The 20,220-nt window shown below is 40.0% G+C and overlaps 1 protein-coding gene and 1 long non-coding RNA gene across 2 annotated transcripts in view; one reads left to right on the top strand and one right to left on the bottom strand.

Moving 5' to 3' along the window:
• The window catches only part of ALG14 (ALG14 UDP-N-acetylglucosaminyltransferase subunit), a 925,968-nt gene that overhangs the window by 446,300 nt on the left and 459,448 nt on the right, over nucleotides 1-20,220 (bottom strand). The window lies entirely within an intron of this gene.
• The window catches only part of LOC126073267 (uncharacterized), a 30,183-nt gene that overhangs the window by 5,832 nt on the left and 4,131 nt on the right, over nucleotides 1-20,220 (top strand). The gene's annotated exons all lie outside the window — the stretch shown is intronic.

Below are 20,220 nucleotides of genomic sequence, written 5' to 3'. Positions count from 1 at the left end.
GTTAGTGAATTAAACCAAGTTATTATAAATACTGTTCTGAGTACAAATGAGTTATTAGTGAGACACATTGGTCAACTTGTATAACAGCTACTTAAGACTTAGTCTTCAAATTGATAGTTTGTAGCCATCAATTGATTTCAAAGAGATGAAAAATGAGAACTATTGATGGCTACATGAGCAGAATTTATTACCACATTAGAGGATCTGAGGTATCAGTAATAACTTTGTTCCCTGGAGAACTGTACCAAACATTCAGAGAAGCACTTACACCAGTACTACTCAGGTTATTTTGGAACACAGAAAAGGAACCGAAACTTCCGAATTCATTCTATGAATCCAGCATAACCCTGACACCAAAAACAGGCAAAACCACCACAAAAAAAGAAAATTACAGATCAATATCTTTCATGAATATAGATGCAAAAATTCTGAACAAAATTCTAGCCAACAGAACTCAGTATCATATCAAAAGAATAATACAGAACAGTTGAGCAGGGCCACGGTGGTAGAGTAGTCAGAAGCTTCCAGTGGTCCATCTTACAACAAAGACCTGAAAAAATAAGTGAATCAGTTATGTATATGACAAGCTAGGAACTCTGAATATCAAAGGCAAACTTAAGAAATCGGACTGAGTGGCAGGGGGAGGGAGAGATGGAGCAGAAGCAGTTAGGAGTTGCTGGACCTGACTCGGCAGGAACAGGTGCCCCTCAGCCCCAATCCCCTGGTGCAACTGCGGTGGAGCTGGCGGTAGCACTTGGGAAGCGGTTACTTCCGCGAAAGGTGAGTAAAGTGGCACCACCCTGCTCCCCCGGCACGAACACAGAGGGGCTGATGGTAGCATTTGAGACGTGGTTACTTCAGCCAAAGAAGACAAGCGAAGTGGCGCAGCCACAATTCTCTGGCGTGACTGTGGCAGGGCCAGCGGTAGCATTTGGGACACAGTCTCAATAGCCACAGAGAAACGGGGCACAGAATCTATGCATGCTTCCAGAGTCAGCAAAAATAGCACTCTTGGCACAAGATGAGTGATTTGGTCTAATTTACCGTGCAGATCTAATAGCCCCCCTTTTGAAAGAACTCTGTCCCATCTATCTGATCCCTCCTCCCTCTGCTCCAATTTGGCTTCTGTGACAGTCAATTTCCATGGGCCTGAGATAGGTTCTGCTGCACATCTGAGCCTTTCTCCCAGCCTTAGAGAGGGAACAAATTAACAAATGGAGGAAAAATAATATCCCTAAGCTTGGAACTTAGGGCAGAAGCATCTCCTGTCCAGATCCAAGCGGTCCACAGACTTTAAACGACATTCACCTCTGCATGGACCCCAGCTCCTGTTGTTATATCGCAAGGGTGTATGTGCCTGAGGTCTGACTTTAACTGTTTAAGCTGTGCAGTAGAGAGGTGGGGTTTTGATGTTTGATACCACTCTGCTTGTTAAACAGGGTCCTCATCTACCCATATCAGGGGGCTGAGGACTGGTGGCTCCACCCATGCCATCTATCTACCTGTGACCAAGGTCCAAGGATAAGTGGTGCCTCCCAGTCCTTACAGTTAAAAGCATTGGATGCCTGTGGTACAGCTGCAGAGCCCACCCACCTGTGCACTCTAGAAAACAGGGAAGAGCTTTCCTCACAGACACTCAGGAGAAAGTTGTCAGCCCTCTGCCTTGCTCAGATTGTGACCCCCCCCCCCGCTGCAACCAGAAACTTGTGCGTACACAAATCACCACTACTCCTCTAAGATCACAGGTGAGAGCCTGCACCACACACTTGGTGACCGACTACCTGGACACCTGATCTGAATCCATACAAGAATAATGAATGGATTCCTAGGCTTATCTACCTGGTAACAGCTCTAGCCTTCTGGTGACAGGACATTAGAACTTCAAAGGCTCCAACAATCAAGTTAGCTCACTCAAGTATCCCATTTGGGTACATCAAAACAAAACAAAGCAAGAAGCTAGGACACAGTAAGCAAACATAAAATAAATTAATACAATAACATAAAGATGGCTCGGAGACAACGGTCAATATCAAATCACATAAAGAAGCAGACCATGATCACTTCAGTAAACTCCCAAAACAAAGAATCATGGAAGCTTTTGGATGAAGAGGTATTCCTGGAATTACCAGATGTAGAATACAAAAGATTAATATACAGAACTCTTCAAGAGATCAGGAAGGAGATCAGGCAAAATGCAGAACAAACCAACAAACACAGATAAAGCAGTCAAGGAAATTAAGAAGGTTATTCAAGAGCATAATGAAAAATTCAGTGGGCTGCAAGAGAGCAATCAGAAGTTCCAAAGATTAACAATAAAATTTCCAAATTAGACAACTCAGTAGAAAGGTCGAGGAGCAGAACTGAGGAAATGGAAGGCAGAATTAACGAACTGAAGATAAAGCAATTGGCATAATAAAATCTATTAAGAAAACAATCTGCATCCCAGTTTAGAGAGGGGCTTATGGGGTCTTAAACACTAGCAAGCAGTAATCTAAGATGCATCAATTGGTCTCAACCCACGTGGAACAAAGGAGAATGAAGAACACCAAAGACTGAAGGTAATTATGAGGCCAAGAGACAGAAAGGACCATAGAAACCAGAGACTACATCAGCCTGAGACCACAAGATCTAGATGGTGCCTGGCTACAACTGTTGACTGCTGTGACAGGGAACACAACGGAGAATCCCTGAGGGAGCAGGAGAGCAGTGGGATGCAGGCCCAAAATTCTCCGAAGAAGACCAGACTTAATGGTCTGACTGAGACTAGAAGGACCCTGAAGGTCATGGTCACCAGACCTTCTGTTAGCCCAAGACAGGAACCATGCCTAAAGCCAACTCTTCAGACAGGGATTGGACTGGACTATGGGATAGAAAATGATACTGGTGAAGAATGAGCTTCTTGGATCAAGTAGACACATGAGAGCATGTTGGCATCTCCTGTCTGGAGGAGAGATGGGAGAGCAGAGGGAGTCAGAAGCTGGCCAAATGGACACAAAAATAGAGAGTGGAGGTAAGGAGTGTGCTGTCTGATTAGGGGGAGAGCGATTAGGAGTCTATAGCAAGGTGTATCTAAGTTTTTGTATGAGGGACTGACTTGATTTGTAAACTTTCACTTAAAGCATAATAAAAATTAAAAAAAAATCAAAAGACACATTGCATTGGGCAAATCTGCTGCAAAATACCTCTTTAAAGTGTTGAAAAGAAAGATGTCACCTTGAAGACTAAGTTGCCTGACCCAAGCCATGGTGTTTTCAATTGCATCGTATGCACGTGAAAGCTGGGCAGTGATTAAGGAAGACCAAAGAATTGACACCTTTGAATTGTGGTGTTGGTGAAGAATATTGAATATGCCATGGAGTGCCCAAACAATGAACGAATTTGTCTTGGAGGAGGTAAACCAGAAAAGAAGTACAACCAGAATGCTCCTTAGAAGCAAGGATGGCGACACTACGTCTTATATACATTGGACATGTTGCCAGGAGCGATCAATCCCTGGAGAAGGACATCATGCTTGGTAAAGTACAGCATCAGCAGAAAAGAGGAAGACCCTCAAGGAGGTGGATTGAGACAGTGGCTGCAACAATGGACTCAAGCATAACAATGGTAAGGATGGTGCAGGACTGGGCAGTGTTTTGTTGTGCATAGTATCGCTATGAGTTGGAACAGACTTGATGACACTTAACAAAAACAACAAAAATCTAGTTAGTGAATACCACTCTCCCTCCCTCCCCACCCTTGTAACCATCAAAGAATATTTACTTCTGTGCTTAAACTTTTTTTTTAAATTAACTTTTATTAAGCTTCAAGTGAACATTCACAATTCCAATCAGTCTGTCACATGTAAGTTTACATACATCTTACTCCCTTCTCCCACTTGCTCTCCCCCTATTGAGTCCGCCCTTTCAGTCTCTTGTTTCGTGCCAATTTTGCCTTCTTCCCTCTCTCTCTATCTTCCCATCCCCCCTCCAGTCAAGAGTTGCCAACACACTCTCCAGTGTCCACCTGATTTAATTAGCTCACTCTTCATCAGCATCTCTCTCCCCCCACTGACCAGTCCCTTTCATGTCTGATGAGTTGTCTTTGGGGATGGTTCCTGTCCTGGGCCAACAGAAGGTCTGGGGAGCATTGCCGCCGGGATTCCTCTAGTCACAGTCAGACCATTAAGTATGGTCTTTTTATGAGAGTTTGGGGTCTGCATCCCACTGATCTCCTGCTCCCTCAGGAGTTCTCTGTTGTGCTCCCTGTCAGGGCAGTCATCGATTGTGGCCGGGCACCAGCTAGTTCTTCTGGTCTCAGGATGATGTAGGTCTCTGGTTCATGTGGCCCTTTCTGTCTCTTGGGTTCTTAGTTGTCCTGTGACCTTGGTGTTCTTCATTTTCCTTTGCTCCAGGTGGGTTGAGACCAATTGCTGCATCTTAGATGGCCGCTTGTTAGCATTTAGGACCCCAGACTCCACATTTCAAAGTGGGATGCAGAATGTTTTCATAATAGAATTATTTTGCCAATTGACTTAGAAGTCCCCTCAAACCATGTTCCCCAGACCCCCGCCCCTGCTCCGCTGACCTTTGAAGCATTCATTTTATCCCGGAAACCTCTTTGCTTTTAGTCCAGTCCAACTGGGCTGACCTTCCATGTATTGAGTGTTGTCTTTCCCTTCACCCAAAGCAGTTCTTATCTACTGATTGATCAATAAAAAACCCTCTCCCTCCCTCCCCGGTGCTTAAACTTTGATGGCACTGGGGTTTTTTTTTTTTTTTTGGAGAGTTCTTATAACACTGGTCTCATACAATATTTCTCATTTTACAACTGACTAATTTCACTCAGCATATTGCCTCCCAGATCACTCCATATTATGAGATGTTTCACTGATTAATCGTTCTTAATCATTGGATAGTATTCCATTATGTGAATATATATCATTTATTTATCCATTCATCCATTGATGGGCACCTTGGTTGCTTCCATCTTTATGCTATTGTAAAGTGTGCTGCAATGAATGTGGGTATGCATGTATCTGTTCCTGTGAAGGCTCTTATTTCTCTAGGATATATTCCAAGGAGTGGAATTGCTTTTTTTTATGGTTGTTCTATTTCTAGCTTTTTAAGGAAGCACCAAATTGATTTCCAAAGGGGTTGTACCATTTTACATTCCCACCAGCAGTGTATAAGTGTTCCAGTCTCTCCACAACCTCTCCAATGTTTACTATTTTGTGTTTTTTGGATTAATGCCAGCCTTGTTGGGGTGAGGTGGTATCTAGTTGTAGTTTTGATTTTCATTTCTGTAATGGCTAATGACAGTGAGCATTTCCTCAAGTATCTGTCAGCCTCCTGAATGTCTTCTTTCGTGAAGTGCCTGTTCATATCCTTTGCCCATGTTTTAATTGGGTTATTTTTATTTTTGTTGTTGAGTTTTTGCAGTATCACATAGATTTTAGAGATCAGATGCTGATCGGAATTGTCATAGCTAACAACTTCTTCCCTGTCTGTAGGTAATCTTTTTACTTTTTTGCTGAAGTATTTGGATGAGCATAGGTGTTTGATTTTTAGGAGCTGCCAATTATCTAGCTTCTCTTCTGGTGTTTGTGCATTGTTAATAATGTTTTGTATACTGTTTATGCCGTGTATTAAGGCTCCTAGCATTGTCCCTGTTTTTTCTTCTGATTATCTTAGTCATCTAGTGCTGCCATTACAGAAATACCACAACTGGATGGCTTTAACAAAGAGACTTTTATTCTCTCATAATCCAGTAGGCTAGACTCCCAAATTCAAGGTGCCAGCTCCAGGGGAAGGCTTCATTTCTCTCTGTCAGCTCTGGAGGAAGGTCTTTGTCATCAGTTTTCTCTTGGTCCGGGAGCATCTCAGAGTAGGAACCTCAGGTCCAAAAGACACACTTTGCTCCCAGTGCTGCTTTTTTGGTGGTATGGGGTCCTCCCTCTCTGCTAGCTTCCCTTTTCTTTTATCTCTTGAGAGATAAAAGGTGGTGCAGGCCACACCCCAGGGACACTGCCTTTATATTGGATCAGGGATATGACCTGGTACGGGTGTTACAATCCTACCCTAATCCTCTTTAACAGAAAATTACAATCACAAAATGCAGGACAACCATAGAGTGCTGGGAATCATGGCCTAACCAAGTTGATACACACATTTTTTGGGAGACATAATTCAATCCATGACAATGATCTTTATTGTTTTAGATTTTATATTTAGGCCTTTGATCCATTTTGAGTTTGTTTTTGTGCATGGTGTGAGGTATGGGTCTTGTTTCATTTTTTTTGCATATTCAGTTATGCCAGCAGCATTTGTCAAAGAGACTGTCTTTTCCCCATTTAACTGACTTTGGGCCTTTGTCAAATATTAGCTGCTTACAGATACACGAATTTATGTCTGGATTCTCAGTTCTGTTCCATTGGCCTATGTGTCTGTTGTTGTACCAGTATCAGACGGTTTTGACTACTGTCATGGTATAATATATTCTAAAATCAGGTATTGTGAGACCTCCCACTTTGTTCTTCTTTTTCAGTAATGCTTTAGTTATCCGGGGCCTCTTTCCCTTCCATATGATGTTGGTGATTTGTTTCTCCATCTCATTAAAAAATGTCATCAGTCTTTGGATCGGGGTTGCATTGTATCTTTAGATTGCTTTGGGTAGAATAGACATTTTTACAATGTTGAGTTTTCCTATCCATGAGCGAGGTATGTTTTTTCCACTTATGTATGTCTCTTTTGGTTTCTTGCAGTAGTGTCTTGTAATTTTCTTAGTATAGGTCTTTTACATCTCTGTTTAGATTTATTCCCAAATATTTTATCCTCTTCGGGGCTATTGTAAATAGTATGGTTTTGGTGATTTCCTCTCTGACATTCTGTTCCTTGGGATAGAGAAAGCCAACTGATTTTTGTATGTTTGTCTTCTATCCTGATGCTCCGCTAAACTGTTCTATTAGTTTCAGTAGTTTTCTTGAGGATTCTTTAGGTTTTTCTGTGTATAAGGTCATGTCATCTGCAAATATACGTACTTTTACTTCTTCTTTGCCAAATTGTATGCACTTTATTTCTTTGTCCAGCCTAAGTGCTCTGGCTAGGACTTGCAGCACAATATTGAAAAAGAGTGCTGATAAAGGGCATCCTTGTCTACTTCCCTGTCTCAAGGGGAATGCTTTCAAATTCTCTGCATTTCAGATATGTTGGCTGTTGGCTTTGTATAAATGCCCTTTATTATGTTGAGGAATTTTTCGTTCTATTCCTGCTTTGCTGAGTGTTTTTATCATGAGTTGGTGTTGGACTTTGTCATATGCCTTTTCTGTATTAATTTATAATATCATGTGGTTCTTGTCTTTTGTTTTATTTAGGTGGTGGATGACACTGATTGTTTTTCTAATGTTGAACCATCCCTGCATACCTGGTATGAATCCCACTTGGTCGTGGTGAATTATTTTTTTGATATGTTGTTGAATTGTATTGGCTGGAATTTTGTTGAGGATTTTTGTGTCTAAGTTCATGAGGGATATTGGTTGTAACTTTCTTTTTTTGTGGTGTCTTTACCTGGTTTTGGTATCAAGGTTATGCCGGCTTCAGAGAATGAGCTTGGGAGTATTCCTGTCTTTTCTATGCTCTGAAATACCTCTAGCACTAGTGGTGGTAACTCTTCTCTGAAGGTTTGGTAGAATTCTTCAGTGAAGCCATCAGGGCCAGGGCTTTTTTGTTGTTGTTGCTGGGAGTTTTTTCGATCTCTTCTTTTGTTATGGGTTTATTTAGTTTTTCTCCCTCTGTTTGTGTTAGCTTAGGTAGGTAGTGTGTTTCTGGAAATTTTTCCATTTCCTCTAGGTTTTCAAATTTGTTAGAGTACAATTTTTCATAGTATTCTGTTATGATTCTTTTAATTTCAGTTTGGTCTGTTGCGATATCACCCATCTCATTTCTTATTTGGGTTATTTGCTTCTTCTCTTGTTTTTCTTTTGTCATTCTGGCCAATGGTTTATCAATTTTGTTAATCTTCTCAAAGAACGAGATTTTGGTCTTGTTAACTCTTTCAATTCTTTTTTTCTGTTCTCTATTTCTTTTAATTCTGCTCTAATTTTTATTATTTGCTTTCTTCTTGTGCCTGAGGGCTTCTTTTGTTCCTCTCTTTCTATTTGTTCAAGTTGTAGGGATAATTCTTTGGTTTTGGCCCTTTTTCTTTTTGGAAGTGTACATTTATTGCTATAAGTTCACCTCTGAGCACTAATTTTAGTGTATCTCAAAGGTTCTTGTAGGATCTGCTTTCATTCTCCTTTGATTCTATGAATTTCTTTATTCTCTTAATTTCTTTTATAGCCCAGTAGTTTTTGAACAAGGTCTTAGTCAGTTTCCATATGTTTGACTTCTTCCCCCTTGCTTTTTCTGTTGTAAATTTCTAGCTTTATGGTCAGAGAAGATTCTTTGTAACATTTCAATGTTTTGGATTCACTTAAGGCTTGCTTTAGGACCTAATATGTGGTCTATTCTAGAGAATGTTCCCTGTGTGCTGGAAAAGAAAGTACACTTGTGTGCTGTTGGATGGAGTGCTCCATATATGTCTATGAGGTCAAGTTTGTTGATTGTGGCATTTAAATATTCCGTCTGTTTACTAAGCTTCTTTCTGGATGTTCTGTCCCTCACTGAAAGTGCTGTGTTGAAGTCTCCTATTATTATTATGGAGCTGTCTATCTCACTTTTGTTAGAGTTCGTTTTAGGTATCTTGAAGCCCTGACGTTGGGTGCATAAATATTTAATATGGTAATATCCTCCTGGTATATTGTCCCATTAATCATTATATAGTGTCTTTCCTTATACTTTGTGCTAGATTTAACTTTAAAGTCTGTTAGGTCAGAAATTAGTATTGCCACTCCAGCTCTTTTTTGATTGTTGTTTACTTAATATATATTTTTTCCATCCCTTGAGTTTTAGTTTGTTTATGTCTTTAAGTCTAAGGTGTGTTTCCTGTAGGCAGTATATAGACGGAATGTGTTTTTTTTTTTTTAATGCATTCTGCAACTCTCTGTGTCTTTATCAGTGCATTTAGTCCATTTATATTCAGTGTGATTATGGATAGGTATGAGTTTAGTGCTGTCATTTTGATGTTTTTTTTTGTGTGTTGCTGACAGTTTTTTTTTTTTTTCTGGTAATTAATTTTTTGTGCTAAGTAGTTTTTTTAATAAATTGTGTTTTCCTCTTTTTCATTTTATCTGATTTTTCTTTGAATATGCTGGTAATCTTTTTACTCTTTTGGTGAAGTCTTTGGATGAGCATAGGTGTTTGATTTTTAGGAGTTCCCAGTTATCTAGTTTCTCTTCTGCATTGTTAGTAATATTTTGTATACAGTTTATGGCATGTGTTAGGGATCCTAGTGTTGTTCCTATTTTTTCTTCCATGATCTTTATCATTTTGGATTTTATATTTAGGTCTTTGATCCATTTTGAGTTTGTTTTTGTGCATGGTGTGAGGTATGGGTCTTGTTTCATTGTTTTGCAGAAGGGATATCCGGTTATGCTAGTACCATTGTTAAACAGACTGTCTTTTCCCATTTTAACTAACTTTGGTCCTTTGTCAAATATCAGCTGCTCATATGTGGATGGATTTATGTCTGGATTCTCAATTCTCTTCCATTGGTCTATGTGTCTGTTGTTGTACCAGTACCAGGCTGTTTTGACTATTGTGGCAGTATAATAGGTTCTAAAATCAGGTAGAGTGATGCCTCTCACTTTGTTCTTCTTTTTCAGTAATTCTTTACTTATGCCGGGCCTCGTCTTTTGATTTCTTGAGTGCTGTTTCCATGGCTATTGATTGTAGATCCAAGTAAAATGAAATCCTTGACAACTTCAATCTTTTCTCCGTTTATTGTGATGTTGCTAATTGGTCCAGTTGTGAGGACTAATTTCTTTATGTTAAGGTATAATACATATTGAAGTCTGTGGTCTTTGATCTTCATTAGTAAGTGCTTCATGTCCTCTTCACTTTCAGCAAGCAATGTTGTGTTATCTGCATGATGCGGGTTGTTAATGGGTCTTCCTCCAGTCCTGATGCTGCACTCTTCTTCATATAGTCCAGCTTCTCAGATTATTTGCTCAGCATGCAGATTGAATAGGTATGGTGAAATGATACAACCCTGACACACACCGTTCCTGACTTTAAACTCAGTATCGCTTTGTTCTGTCCGAACAACTGCCTCTTGATCTATCCACAGGTTCCTCATGAGCACAACTAATGTTCTGGAATTCCCATTCTTTGCAGTGTTATCCATAATTTGTTATGATCCACACAGTCAAATGCATTTGCATAGTCAATAAAACACAGGAAAACATCCTTTGCATAGTCAATAAAACACAGGAAAACATCCTTCTGTTATTCTCTGCTTTCAGCCAGGATCCATCTGACATCAGTATTGATAGCCCTGGTTCCATCTCCTCTTCTGAATCCGACCTGAATTTCCGGCAGTTCCCTGTCAAAATACTGTTGCAGCCACTTTTGAATGATCTTCATCAAAATTTTGCTTCCATGTTATATTACTGATATCATTGAATAATTTCTGCATTTGGTTGGATCACCTTTCTTGAGAATAGGCCGAGGATATAGATGTTTATGCGTTCCATTTCATTTTTGACAATTTCCAAGTTTCCTAGATTCATACTTCGTACATTCCAGGTTCCAATTATTAATGTATTTTTCCAGCCCGTTCATCTCATTTTGAATCGTGCCACATCAGCAAATGAAGGTCATGAAAGCTTTACTCCATTCACATCTTTAAGGTTGACTCTACTTTGAGGAGGCACCTCTTCCCTAGTCGTCTTTTGAGTGTCTTCCCATCTGGAGGGCTCATCTTCTGGTACTATATCAGACAATGTTCCGCTGCTATATATAAGGTTTTCACTGGCTAATTCTTTTCAGAAATAGACAGCTCGGTCCTTCTTCCTAGTCCATCTTAGTCTGGAAGCTTACCTGAAACCTGTCCTCCTTGGGTGACCCTGCAGGGTATCTGAATACCGGTGGCATAGCTTCCAGCATCACAGCAACATGCAAGCCCCCACAGTGTGACAAACTGACAGACACATGGGGGAATCAGATAGTAGAGTAGAACTATTTTAGGTGAAGGGAAAGACAACACACAATACAGAAGAGGTCAGCAGAACTGGACTAAACCAAAAGCAAAGAAGTTTCCTGAATGCAGCTGAATGTTTTGAAGGCCAGAGTAGTACGGATGGGGGTTGCTGGCCATGGTTTCAGGGGACATCTAGGTCAATTGGCATAACAGATTGTATTAAGAATACGTTCTGCATCCCACTTTGGTGAGAGGTGTATGGGGTCTTAAAAACTAATAAGCAGCCATCTAAGATGCATCAATTGGTCTCAACCCACCTGGAGCAAAGGAAAATGAAGAACACAAAAGACATATGGTAAAGATGACCCCAAGAGACAGAAAGGGCCACAAACACCAGAGACTACATCAGTATGAGACCGGAAGAACTAGATGGTGTACTGCTACCACCAATCACTGCCCTGACAAGGGACACAACAGAGAATCCATGATGAAGAGTGAGAACACTGGGATGAAGATCTTAAATTCTCATAAAAAGGCTACATTTAATGGTCTGATTGAGACTAGAGGGACCATGGAGATCATGGACATCGGACCCTTTGTTAGCCCAAGAATAGAAACATACTTGAAGCCAACTCTTCAGACAGGGATTGGACCAGACTATAAGATAATGATACTGGTGAGGCGTGAGCTTCTTACTCAAGTAGATACTTGAGACTATGTGGTCAATTCCTGTCTAGAGGCAAGATGAGAAGGAAGAGGGGGACAGGAGCTGGTTTAATGGACACAAGGAATACATGGAAGAGAGGAGGAATGTGCAGTCTCATTACAGGAAGAGAAGCTAGGAGTACATAGCAATGTGTGTATAACTTTTTGTATGAGAGACTGACTTGATTTTTGTAAACATTCACTTAAAGCACAATAAATAAATAAAGAAATTAATTAAAAATAATACACCACAACCAAGTAGGATTCATACCAGGTATGCAAGGATGGTTCAACATTAGAAAATCAATCAACGTAATCCACCACATAAATAAAAGGAAAGAAAAGAATTACATGATCCCCTCAATCAATACAGAAAATACATTTGATAGAGTCCAACATGTATTCCTGATAAAAACTGTCAATAAAATGCATACAGAATGGTGTTTTTCTCAAAATAAAAAAGGTTATCAATGCAAAATCAATGGGTAACATCATTCTTAATGGAGAGAGGCTGAAAACTTTCCCCGTGAGAACAGGAACAAGACAAGGATGCTCTTTATCACCACTCCTATTTAACATTGTGCTGGAAGTCTTAGCTAGAGCAATAAGGCAAGAAACAGAAATAAAGGGCATCCAAATTGGTAATGAAGACGTTAAACTGTCCTTATTTGCAGATGATATGATATTACACAAAGAAAGCCAAAAGACTCCATGGAACAACTACTGGGACTAATAGAAAGATTCAGCAGAGTAGCAGGACAGAAGATAAACATACAAAGATCAGTGGTATTCCTATACAACAAGAAAGAGAACAATGGAAAGGAAATCAGGAAAACAATACCATTTATAATAGCCCCTAAAAAAATAAAATAAAATACCCACCCAGTGCCGTTGAAAAATAAAATAGGAATAAATCTAACCAGGGATGTAAAAGGCCTATACAAAGACTACGTAACCCTACTGCAAGAAACCAAAAGAGATCTACATAAGTGGAAAAACATACCGTGGTCACAGATAGGTAGATTCAACATTGTGAACATGACAGTTCTACCCAAAGCAGTTTACAATTACAATGCAATCCTGATCCGAATACTGCAATGTTCTTTAAAGAGATGGAAACACTAATCATTAATTTTATATGGAAAGGAAAGAAGCCCTGGATAAGTATAGCAGTGCTGAAGAAGAATAAAGCAGGAGGACTCCCAATACCTGACCTCAGAACCTACTATACAGCTACGATAGTCAAAACAGCCTGGTACTGGTAGGACAGATACATTGAGCAATGGGACAGAATTGAGAACCCAGATGTAAAGCTATCTACCTACAGTCACCTGATCTTCGGCAAGGACTCAAAGTCCATTAAATGTGGAAAAGACAGTCATTTTAACAAATGGTGCTGGCAAAACTGAACTTCCATCTGCAGGAAAATGAAACAGGACCCATACCTCACACCATACACAAAAACTGATTCAAAATTGATTGAAGACGTAATATGAAGCCAAAAACTGTAAAGTTCATAGAAGGAAAAATAGGATCAACGCTAGAGGCTCTAATACATGAAATTAACAGCATAGAAACCACAAGCAACAACACAGAAACTCCAGAAGATAAGCTACATAACTGAGATTTTCTAAAAAGTAAACACTTATGCTCATCAAAAGACTTCACCAAAAGAGTAAAAAAGAGAACCTACAGACTGGGAAAAAAAAATTGGCTATTGAAAATAAGACAGAGGTCTAATCTCTAAAATCTACAAAAAAAATCAATACCTCTACAACAAAAAGACAAATAATCCAATTAAAAAAGGGCAAAGGAAATCAACAATCACTTCACCAAAGAAGGCATTCAAGCAGCCAATAGACACATGAGAAAAAACTAGCCATTACAGTAACGCAAATCAAAACCACAATGATACACCATCTCATCCTGGCAAGTGGCACAAATCAAAAAAACAGGAAATAACAAATGTTGCAGAGGCTGAGGGGAGATCAAAACTCTTATGTACTGCTGTTCAGAAAGCAAAATGATACAACAATTTTGGAAAACGATACGGCACTTCTTTAGAAACCTAGAAATAGAAATAGCACATGATCCAGCAATCCCACTCCTAGGAATATATCCTAGAGAAATAAAGAGCCGTCAACATGAGTAGACATATGCACACCCATGTTCACTGCAGCATTATTCACAATAGCAGAAAGATCGAAACAACCTAGATGCCCATCAACAGATGAATCAATAAACAAACTGTGTTACATACACACAATGGAGTTTACGCAACGATAAGGAACAGTGATGAATCTGCAAAGCATCTCATAACATGGATGAATCCGAAGGGCATTATGCTGAGTGAAATAAGTCAATCACAAAGGGTCAAATATTGTAGGAGACCACTACTGTAAAAATTCATGAAAAGGTTTACGTACAATCTTTGATGGTTATGAGGGAGGGGAGGTGTGGCCATGGAAAAACACTAGACAAGAAGTAACTTTGGTGAAGGGTAAGTCAGTACACAATACTGGGGATGCCAGCACAACTTGCCCAGGGCAAGGTCATGGAAGCTCCATAGACAAATCCAAACTCCCTGAGGGAACAAATTGCTGGGCTGAGGGCTGTGGGGACCATGGTCTCAGGGAACAGCTAGCTCAATTGGTATAACTTTGTTGATAAAGAAAATGTTCCACATTCTACTTTGGTGAGTAGTGCCTGGGGTCTTAAAAGGCTATGAGGGGCCATCTAAGATACTCACCCCATTGGGAGCAAGGGAAAATAAAGAAAACTAAAGATACAAGGGAAAGATTAGTCCAAAGGACTAATGGACCACATCTACCATGGCTTCCACCAAACTGAGTCCAGTACACCTAGATGGTGCCCGGCTACCACCAGTGACTGCTCTGACAGGGATCACAATAGAGGGTCCCAGACAGAGCTGGAGAAAAATGTAGAACAAAATTCTAACTCACAAAAAAGACCAGACTTACTGGCCTGACAGAGACTAGAGAAACTCTGAGAGTATGGCCCCTGGACACCCTTTTAGCTCAGTAATGAATTTACTTCCGAGGTTCAGCTTTAGCTGAAGATTAGACAGACCCATAAAACAAAATGAGACTAAAGAGGCACAACAGCCCAGGGGCAAGGACTAGAAGGCAGGAGGGGACAGGAAAGCTGGCAATAGGGAACCCAAGGTTGGGAAGGGAGAGTGTTGAACTTTCCTGGGGTTGTTAACCAATGTCATAAAACAAAATGTGTACTAACTGTTTAATGAGAAACTAGTTTGTTCTGTAAACTTTCATCTAAAGTATAATAAATAAGTAAAGCAAACTTAACAAGAAAAAAAAAACTATGTTTATCAATAATAGGATCATCCGTAAGATGGTTCCATTTGAAAAGTTTAAATTCATTCCAATGGCAGCAATTTTACAAAATGCATTTCTATTTTCATATGTTGTAGTTTTCAGACCCAAACTTGTAAAGAAGATATGATTTGTGCTCTTTCCATTTGTAGTTCTAACTGTCGACAGTCTTATTTTGTTATAAATGGCACCTACTTTTTTTTTCTATTGAGATTTAAATATTTCAGCATTAGTTCACACTATTAATCAGATAAAGGACTGATAATTTATATTTGTTTCTTGAGCAAAGGGCATTAGTAGGTCAAAAGTGTAAGATGTTGATATATGTAGAGGTTGAAACAGCAGGGTTAAGCTGTTCTACTCTGATTATTTCCTAACTGTAGGATAATAGCTTGGTCCCTCTAGTCCTCAGTAAAATGATGATAACATATTGCTTCGAAATAAGAGGCTGGATTAGATGATTGCTCAAGGTATTTATGGCTCTGATTCCAAATAAGGAGTCCAAAAAATCAGCATCTGCAATTTCATTGGATCCTCTTACAAACAAATCATTTGAAACACATTTATAAAAAGTTATCTTTTGGCTAAATTATCTTAGTAAAACTTTTAGCTAATATATACACATATGAGAAATTATGGTTACTTGTGCAGTTGGAAGTATTATCATAGCTAATACAGTATTTGGTGCATTGCAAGGCTTAGAATGGGATCCAGAATTCCTAACGAGACATTCCTTAGATGACTTAATACAGTGGAGTGTCAATTATAGCGGGCACTTAGATAGCCTTCAAAGTCCATCATAAATTCCACTGGTGGTGTGAATGATGCCTTCCAAACTCTGGAAAAAAAGCAAAAACGCTTATTTTACCTCCCCGGATTTGGAGAGTCTGGGAATAGTTCTGAAAACTTGGATTTAGTACAAAAGGCACTAGGGAGTTTTAGCTACCCTCAAGAGGTTTGAGGTCTTCTACTTCAGAGACCTCAGTGTGGACTGACTTTAAGTACTTTAGAGGATTTGAACCTACTCTGAATTCGGAGAGTTGATGATTTATTCTCAAGGAAATTTTGGAGACTGGCTTGGGCCTAGAGTAAACTTCAGGGAAATTATGGACTACAGAAGATCTCTTTTATTTATTTATTTATTGTGCTTTAAGTGAAACTTTACACATCAAGTCAGCCTGTCATACAAAAGGTTATACATACCTTGCTGCTCTCCACCTAATGGGACAGCACATTCCTCCTCCCCACCCTGTATTCCCCATGTCCATTCAACCAGCTCCTGTCCCCCTCTTCCTTCTCATCTCACCTCCAGACAGGAGTTGTCCACATAGTCTCATATGTCTACTTGAGCTATGAAGCTCACTCCTCACCAGTATCATTATCTAATAGTCCAGTCCAATGACTGTCTGAAGAGCTGGCTTCGGGAATGGTTCCAGTCTTGGGCTAATAAAGGGTCTGAAGACCATGACCTCCAGGGTCCCTCTAGTCTCAGTTAGAACATTAAGCCTGGGCTTTTTACGAGATTTAGAGATCTGCATCCTAGTGTTCTCCTGTTCCATCAGGGATTCACTGTTGTGTTCCCTGTCAGGACAGTGATTGGTGGTAGCCAAACACCATCTAGTTCTCCTGGTCTCAGGCTGATGTAGTCTCTGGTTTACGTGGCCCTTTCTGTCTCTTGGGGTCATCTTTACCATATGTCTTTTGTGTTCTTCATTCTCCTTTTCTCCAGGGGGTTGAGACCAATTGATGCTTGCTAACGTTTAAGACTCCAGACTCCTCTCACCAAAGTGGGATGCAGAACATTTTCTTAATATGCTTTGTTATACCAATTTACCTATATGTCTTCTGAAACCATGGTCGCCAAGCTACTACTGGCCTTTGAAGTGTTCGGTTGTATTTAGGAAACTTCTTTGCTTTTGGTTTAGTCCAGTTGTGCTGACCTCTCCTGTTTTGTGTGTTGTCTTTCCCTTCACCTAAAATAGTTCTAATCTACTATCTAATTAGTGAATACTCCCTCCCTCCTCACCCTCATAACCATCCAAGAATATTTTCTAGAGATCTTGATTAAAATGAATCTTCTTGGACAGGAAGTCTACAAGATTTCCTCAGAGGCTGTGGGCTGAGATTATCCTGGGAATAGCATATGCCTGCTCGTACTAGTGCTACAGGATCATTTCAGTTCTGCTGAACTCTTTTTGTGTGTTTTATGATTTATGTTTGAGTTTACCAGCATATGTTATTCTTGGCAGTTTTTTTCTTTCAAAATTTTATATATATCATTCCACTGCCTTCTTGCTTGCATGGTTTCTGCTGAGTAATCAGAACTTTGTTTTATTGTTTCCCCTTTGTATGTGACTTTTTATTTTTTCAAGCTCCTCTCAGGATTCTTTTTTTGTCTTTGGTTTTAGTGAGTGTGATTATGATATGTCTTGGTGTTTTTTGGGGGGGGTTCTATCCTATATGGGGTTCATTGAGCTTCTTAGATACTTGGTTTTTCATCTTTCACAGTATTAGGGAAGTTTTCTCTCAGCAAATCTTCAATGATCCTCTCTATAATTTCTGTTTTCTCCCACTGTTGTGGAACTCTGATCACACGCAAATTTTTACTTCTGATTGTATCCCACATAGTTCTCAGAGTGTCTTCATTTTTTTCATTCTTTTCTCTGATTTTTCCTCAAACAAAGTGGTATCTAAGGATTTGTCTTCAGGTTCGCTGATCCTATCTTCCATTGTTCCAGATTTGCTCCTAAAACCTTCTACTGTGCTGTCTGTTTCTGAAATCTTGTTTACCCTTTGGATTTCTAATTGCTTTTTGGGTAGGGATTCTAATTGTTTATTTATTTTGACATTTTTTCCTGATTTTTCTATTTTTTTGTCTGTCTTTTCCATGATTTTATTTACTTTTTCCTTATCTTTGTCTGCATTTTCCTTCATCTGTTGGAGAATCCTGAATTTTTGAGTTCTGAATTTCCTATCAGGTAGTTCCAGTGTTTTATTTTGGTTACTTGCTTTCTCAAGCCATCCTCTCCTATTTTTTCATGTGTTTTGAATTGTTTGCTCTCTTTGGGACATTCAGGAATTATTTTCTTCATTTAGTGATTGTAGATTTGATTGTTTTGTCTTTCTTTTTTGTTTTATTTTCTTATTTCTGGGCAGGTGGGCTGGGTATGTTTTTTGCTGCTTGCTTGTCTGTGGGCACGATGCTTCTCAGGACATTGTCCAAGTGAGTAGAGGTGATCACTCAGCTTGGTGCAGCATGGTGGGTCCAGCAGGGGTTGAGGGGTTGGATGGGGGTAGTTTGCATTACGATCTGGGGGAGATGGGATGAGACTTGGGGTGGGGGCAGTGCAGGAAAGCCTCTAGTAAATCATGTCAATACCACTTGCGTGCGTGGCACTTGGTGCACAGTGCGGATATGCAGGATGGAAAGGAGAGAATGTGATATGCAGAGCTAACTGGGTGGTTTGAGGAAAAGAAAGAAACACAGGTAACAAAAAGAGAAAAAAGGTCAAAAATGAAGTAAAAAAAACAATAAAAAGGAAAAAGTAAAATGGCAGTACTGTAGGATCCGGCTGCTGAGGGTGGGGCAGACCTGTGGAGGCCATGTGCTGGTGGCTTTCTGGATGAGCAGTGTGGCTCACCCTGTCGAGAAGCAGCGTAAGTGGCGCATGGGGCTAGGTGGGCGGGAGAAAGGAAAAAGGGGAGAGAGAAGAAATCAACCACTAGACAGACAAATAAAAACAACAACAAACAAATATGATGGTGAGTGTGCTGTCTGTTGAGGGTGGGGCGGAAATGGGGTGGCAGTAAGCTGCTGTCTCTCTCGCCAGGTGGCACAGCATGGCCCATCAGGAAAGGGTAGAGACAGCGAAGGGTGTAAGTGGGAAGAAGAAGGGAAAAGATAAAGAAATATATAAAATATGGCACTGAGGGAGCTCGCCTGTGGGGGCAGTGCAGACCTGGGGAGACCTTGTGCCAGAGGCTCTCTAGCTAAGTGGTAAAGTGCAGCCTTCCAAGAAGCTGGTGGCAGCACATGGGGTTTGATGGATGGGAGAGAGAAAAGAAAGGAAGGGAAAGGTAGAAGAGAAAGAATACCAAAAAAAAAAAAAAAGGGACAAAAAGAACCAAACAATAAATAAAATGGCATTGAGGGAGCTGGTCAGTGATGGCCGTGCAGACCCAGGGAGGCCACGTGCAGTGTTTCTCTAATTACGTTTTGCAGCATGTCCCCTCCAGAAAGGGCAGATGTGGTGCACAAGGCTGGGTGAGTGGGAGAAGGGAGCAGAAGGAGAGAGAAGAAACAGAAAAAAGGAAGAGAAGGAAAAAAAAGGACAAAGCAAACAAATTAAAAAATCACAGCCCATCAAGAAGGGAAGGGGATGGCAATGGGACTAGGTGAGTGGGAGAAAAGAAAGGAAGGAAGGAAGGGAGAGAGAGAGGAGCAACACAAAAGCCAAAAAAAAAAAAAAAAAAAAAAACTCTATCAAAAAAGCAAACAAATTAAAAAAAAAAGTAAAAAAGAAAGCAAACAAACCAAAAAATCATAGCCCATCAAGTGGGGAAAGGGATGGCACACAGGGCTGCCTGGGCCAGACACATGGAAGGAAGGAAAGTATAGAGAGAAATGCAACAAAAAAAAGGCAGATACACACACACAAAAATCAAAAAACAAAGAAATAAGTAAAAGAACAAACCACACACACACAAAACAAACAAAGCAAACAAACCAAAACATCACAGGCTATTACTGGTGGCACAATAGTTAAGAGCTTGGATGGTAACAAAAGGCTGGCAGTTCAAACCCACCAGCTGCGCCTTAGAAACCCTTTGTCCTATGTCACTATGAGTCACAATTGACTGGATGGCATGGGTTTGGTTTGGTTTTGTCAAGAAGGGGAGGAGATAGCACACAGGGCTAGCTGAGCTGGAGAAAGAGAAGGAAGAAAGGGAGAGAGAGAGAAAAGCAACAACAATGACAAAAAAAATCAAAAAAATCACAGCCTGTCATGAAGTGGAGGGAATGGCATGTGGAGCTAGAGAAGTAACAAAAGAAGCCAAAAAACAACAAAAAAGGAAAACAACCCAGAAAACAATCAAAAAATATAACCAC

The sequence above is a fragment of the Elephas maximus genome, chromosome 3 (genome assembly GCF_024166365.1).
Source record: "Elephas maximus indicus isolate mEleMax1 chromosome 3, mEleMax1 primary haplotype, whole genome shotgun sequence".
NCBI classification, from domain to species: domain Eukaryota; kingdom Metazoa; phylum Chordata; class Mammalia; order Proboscidea; family Elephantidae; genus Elephas; species Elephas maximus.
Note: the sequence above shows the minus strand (reverse complement) of the source record. Positions and strands in the feature narration are given on the sequence as shown.